At 37.0% G+C, this 6,193-nt stretch overlaps 1 long non-coding RNA gene across 1 annotated transcript; it reads right to left on the reverse strand.

The window, feature by feature from the left end:
* Positions 1-473: 473 nt before the first annotated feature.
* LOC306854941 lies at positions 474-6,193 on the reverse strand. The gene is made up of 3 exons (XR_013782879.1): positions 5,298-6,193; positions 4,788-4,915; positions 474-1,691 (listed from the first exon to the last, which is right to left on the reverse strand). It is a non-coding gene; the product is annotated as an uncharacterized lncRNA (long non-coding RNA).

The following is a 6,193-nucleotide window of genomic DNA, read 5'->3' on the forward strand; positions in this document are numbered from 1 at the left end:
CGGAAAGGTGCGCGCCAGGCATAAAAAAATAGGCTACAGCAGTTCTTTGTCTTCGGTCCAGTACGGTGGCTCTGAATTGTCAAAACACCTTCCAAAAGCATCTCAAAATGCTTTATATGGATGCGAAAAACGCAAAAAAATCGAACCCGATCCGAATTTTTTTTTGACGGACGAAAATTTCGGAGGCAGTGTGCAAACGTGATTGACAAATCGTGAGGTCGTATTTATTTTTCAACGTGCGAAAATTTCGGAAGAAAAATTTTTGCAAAAATACTCGATAATGTCAAATTACATATAGTTAAAACAACAATTACGATATTATCGCAGACAATATATATCGCACACCCCTACGCCGCACGGTCAAAAAAAATTATGTTTAATATCTCAAACACCAAACCAGCACAAACGATCGTTTTTACGTCACAAATCAACACAAACAAATGGCATAGTTTTGGTGATTTCTTTTCTTTTTTGGGGTGCCAACTTCACGGAGGTACCTTCCAGATGTCATATTACCAGTACATTCTCAAAATGACTAAGAGGAATCAGAAAATGTAGTGTAAAGTTCATTCAGCTTGTCATTTTATTTATAGGACCATCATTTATATTATTATTCAGATACACAGTGTGGCACGTCACAGCATGAGCAAAGTTTAAATAGTATATATATATATATAACAAATATTCTATTCAATTCACTTGTTTTATTTTTATTACCAAAAGTTGCTTAGAAGTTGATTTGGATAAAAGTGTCTGCTAAATGACTAAATGTAAATATAAATGCGTATTACTACAGCAAAGTAGAGGGTCAGATGTATCCTGAAGAGGTGAAGAAAGAAAAGAAGCGGTGGACAATCAGATTTGCCCCACACTCAGCAGCAGTGTGAACGTTCACTCAGATTTGCAGATGAAGGAATGTTCTTCAGTGTGAACTCTCATGTGAATTTTGAGGCTACATTTATGACTAAAACTCTTTCCACATGGCTGACATATAAAACAGTTTTCTGCTAAGTGAGTCCTTACGTGGCGATTAAGGCTTACTTTATGTGTGAAACTCCTTCCACACTGACCACATATGAACTGTTTCTCTCCGGTGTGAATGGTCATGTGGTATCTATGGGTTAGTTCTGTCGTGAAGCTCTTTCCACATTGATCACATGTGAACAGCTTCTCTCCTGTATGTATTCTCATGTGGTTATTATGAGTATGTTTATAAGCAAAACTCTTTCCACACTGAGTGCAAGTAAAAGGCTTCTCTCCAGAGTGAATCCTCATGTGGACTTCAAGGTTTTGTTTTTGAGGGAAATTCTTTCCACACTGTTGGCAGCTGAAGGAGCTCTCTCCACTGTGAGTTCTCATGTGGGAATTAAGATTGCCTTTATGTGCAAACCTCTGTCCACATTGAGAGCAAGTATAAGGCTTTTCTCCAGTGTGACTTCTCATGTGAATTTTAAGGTTTCCTTTTTGAGTGAAACTCTTTTCACACTGTTTACAGATAAAATGTCTCTCTCCAGTGTGAACTCTCATGTGGAGCGTAAGGTTTTGTTTTCGATTGAAACTCTTTCCACAATGACAGCAGGTAAAAAATCTGTTAGATCCCATCTTCTTTTCTCCAATTTTTAAATCATGATATTTCTCATTCTGCTCTTCCTCTTCCAAATCCTTCAGCTCTTGACTCTTCTCAATCAGGTCTAGAAGAAAAATACAAAAGCAGTTTAAGACAAAGGTTCAAACGTTCAACCTTATCAAACGCCTTGCGAAACGGAGCATGCATGACCAAAGCACAACATTATTTTCCAGCACAACATTCCTTTGGACAGCATGAGACTTATATTGCCATTTGTGAACAAGCATTAGCACAGTTTAAATCTTCTCACATCAACCACGAAGCCAACAAGATCGGCCTGCGTATCAGCCCGGAAAAACAAAAATGCAATTTTCTCAGCTTTTTGCTCAAAATGTTGCTTTTTTTATGAAACCTACCTACATTCAAGTGTTGAATTAAAAAAAAAGAATGCTTAAAGCTTTTTTTTTTTCGTTTAAAAGTAGAGGGTCTCTTTTAAGGGCCTATTTTGATGTATTGCATGTTCAGATATTCATACAACAAAATATTCTGGGGGCATGAAATTTTTGTGAAAATCAGCAAAACCGCTGGCGGTGGCTGGCAACTTTTAGTTAAGCAGCCCTTAATGTTGATCATGGATCAAATCAATCCACCATGGCAAACAGCAAATATATTTGTGCTGTTTACTGCATTTGAGAAATTGTGTTTTCCCCACATTACTGACATGTCACAGGTATATTCTCCATCTGCAAATGTCAGAAAGTCATGCAAATATTTCATAATGCTGTCAGGAGGGGGCGAGGCTTACGCGAGTGAATGCGAGCTAAACAGACGGAAAGCAATAGAATAGTAGTGCATCGATGTGTTTCTATTGGTCAGTGTTAGAGGAACTCCGCTTAGCCTGCCGCGTTTCCCAAAAGCATCGTAAGCCTAGGTACATAGTAGACCCATTGCCACCAATGGATCTACGATCAACTTGATGCTTTTGGGAAATCCAGCCCTGGTTAGTTTCCCAGCATAAGTTGCCACAGTGAATGAGCTTGATTCATGTTCAATTTACTTTATGGAACCAAATCATATTACAATGAGTCCAATTAACTTAAATAAGCCTGGTTTATTTGGTATCACACAGCGACGACTCAGGCTAGCCGGGCATATTCTACGATTGCAATGACAATGCATTGGGGCCCAAGCATGGCCGACCCTCCACCAAAACTTTGCCAACGATCTTTCGACAACAATGGGGAGACCTTGTCACCCCGTTGTGCCCAACAGCACGGGACTAAGTTAGGTAATATCTATCGAACTGTTACCACATGTAAATGATTGCGTTTCATCAAACACAAGTATAAAGTGCAACAGGGCTTAGTATTAGCCCACAGTCCTCTGCCTTTCTCCTTGTATATTCTTCCCCTGGAAGATATTATTATTAAATTTCACTGCTATGACACTATCTTGGAAAGTCAAGTCACCTTTATTTATATAGTGCTTTTAACAATACAGATTGTGTCAAAGCACTTAACAAATTGGAGGATAGAGTGTCAGTAATGTATAGAAATAAGATTAAACACTCAATTTTCAGTTAAGGCATTTTATCATTGAAAGTGAATTATGCATAGGAAAAACCTTAAAGACATTGTTCTAAACAAGAAGAGCGAGGCCATACACTGGCCCCCTCTGACAGCATCAGCCAATCAAAATGCTGGATCTGAAAGGCGCCAATTCACAGACTCCTCCTTCAATAAAGATTAAATAGGTTCTCTCTAAAACAAAGAAGTGTACTAAGCTAAGTTGTTTCTCCAAGGTTCCAAGCTACTATATAGCTCTGAGGTTCTCAACTCTGGCACTCGAGGTTCAATTTCCTACAGAATTTACCTTCAACCTCGAACAAGCCTAAACAAACTATCAGCAATGGTGGACGTTGTGTTGCTATTGATGTTCATGGCTTTGCGAACCTACATCGGCATCCAAACACGGCGAATCAAACGTGTTAGCGTTTAGCTGCTATTTCAAATATGGCGGTCCAAGTTTCTGTTCGTCTTGTTGGTCACGGTAACCCGGCCCCTGACGCAAGCGGTTCTTCCTTCTAGCCCAGCAATGTTTTGGTGCTACTTACGAACCGCTTTTCCTGGTTCGGAGCTGGTGCTTTGGGTGTCGAAAAACAAAGAACCGGTTTGAAACTAGGCTCTGGCTCCGAACCAGCGCTGGAACTGCCTTGGTGGAAAAGGGGTAAGACAGACAACAGACAAACTGAGATTTATGATCCGTTGCACCCCTACACTCTTGACTTGTTATTTGAAGACAAATACAATCACAGAAGTTTTCAATCATGCGGATTTGTCCGTAGTGAAGTTCAGCCGATATCTTTTTTTGGACTCTTTTATTTTCACACACTAATGTTGTACTTGATATACGAAAACTTATTCTTTAGTACAAAGGGCTGTGTGATATGGAAGAAAAATGGGATAAAATGAATGCAATATTCGATATGATAATGCTTAAAGTGCCACATGCTCAGATGAAACCTAGCTGTTACGGAGTCAGTTCTGTGAACTTCCATAACTATCTAGTGTCATATATCAAGAGCTCCTGTAAACCACAACAAATTCCTTGTTTGTGCACACTTGGCGAATAAAGCTCATTCTGATTCTAATATAACTAGCAGACATGCTTCACTTGTTATGAGAAGAAAGCACCCCAACAACAACTTCTGCAAGTAAACATTACATAATGTCATTTTAACATCAGTTTAGGAACTAAATAATAAAAAGGAAAAATAAAACACTGCTTAGTCTTCACTCTATGAACTCACATTCTTATTAAAGCTACAAAAGTTAGTGAGCCTTATTAAGATTAACTTAAAATCATCTAAGTGTACTCAACTGTGCTATTTTGGGACACCATGAATAAGAACTAAAATGTTGCATAGTTAAGTGATGGACATGAATGGCTGTCATTGTTTCCAGTTCAGAAGTTGATAACGAGGTTCATATGTATTTAGGTTCTGAAGTTATTTTGTTTTAATGCATGACATAACATATAGACGTAGGATCTTCTCAGCTTCTCTTGAAGGCAGCAGTAGTATTTGTCTGGTCATGTGATCTCAACATGATTTTATACATGAGGCTCCATGTCAAATAAAACCATTTAAATTTGGAGACAAGACATGCTTCAAAAATATAGAAACTGACATTTTAATAATCAACTGAGAATAAAAACCAACCTGTTTGTTCCTCGGTATCTTCTTGTTTCAGACTGAATACTTGTTCAATCCTGAAGTCTTCACTCTCCTCTTTAATAAACGCCATCTTTATAATAGTGTGTCACGTGGATCTCAGGAGGTTTTGTTTTCTGTGTGGTTCAATACTGTCATGATTAAAATGAGAAAAATAGATCCAAACTAAATGTCCAGGTGTGTCTCAATCAGCTGCTAAAGGAGTCTGTCACAGTGATAGTTAATGCCTTAAATCAAATATATACAGACACTTCATACACATTTGTTTCGATACTAAATGATCAGTTGATTACGGTCATTAGATCACACTTTAACATCAGCATTTGAGTGCTTTAATCAGTGTTTCAACCAACAAGGAGTTTCAAAAAGAGCATTACTTTTTACAATTGAATTTCAAAGTTACAATTGGTTAAATCACTACAGCCTTACATTAAACAATAATTAAGCCATTTTACATCGTTAGCATTGACTTGAAAACTTTGAAAGAGAAAAACAAACCTTCTTCAGCTGAAGCACAGATGCAGGCGCAGCTTTATGACGTCACACCACCCCACCAAAATAAAAGTCCTGCTCAAACACAAACGTCAGAAGTGCTGGACTATTTACATAGAACAAAAGTAAACCATTCAAACAATAAAATACATGTTTAAAGACATATTGTCTAGTTGTGCTCTGAAAATAACTGCTAATGAAAGATTGTGCATCTAGTATTTATGATTCTGTCTAAAAGGCAAAACCGGAATCTATACCAGCTTTGTCAATAAAACTAAATCTTTGTTAGGGACACAGATTATTCAAAAATAAAGAAATGCAACAATAAATAGGTAATGAGTTATTAGTTGTACAAAATTAAAAACTGACTTTATAAATGAATCACACGGATTGTTGTTTCCACTTATTACTTAAATTCAGTCATTAATACAGTACTTATATTATAGTGTTTCTAATAATATATTGCACTTTTTAACAATATGACAGTATTTTTTATCATATTAAATATCTACATGTGTACATATGTATAAACTATTTCTATACTGTTTTCTTTTCAACAAATGACCTTTTTTGCTGCACAGTTGATTACGTTGTTTTCTCCTGAGCATGTGAACCAATTCATCACAATAACTGATCAAACTTATATCACAGTATTCTGTACGGAATTGCATTGAAAGATTGAACTATTGTTGCTTTTTATATAGTTTTAGTTACTTTTTAAAATCCAACTTTTACAAAAATGAAATTAAAAGAAAAATTTTGAACAGTTGAGAAACTAAATGAACAATTAAATTATTTCACAAATAAATTATGATTGCACGCAGTTCCCTGTCGATACTACACTCGTACTGCGTCGCTAGACGCTATGGGGAAAAACTCCTTTTTCTCCGAGGACTGGAGAC

This window comes from Barbus barbus (genome assembly GCF_936440315.1).
Source record: "Barbus barbus genome assembly, chromosome: 3".
NCBI lineage: Eukaryota > Metazoa > Chordata > Actinopteri > Cypriniformes > Cyprinidae > Barbus > Barbus barbus.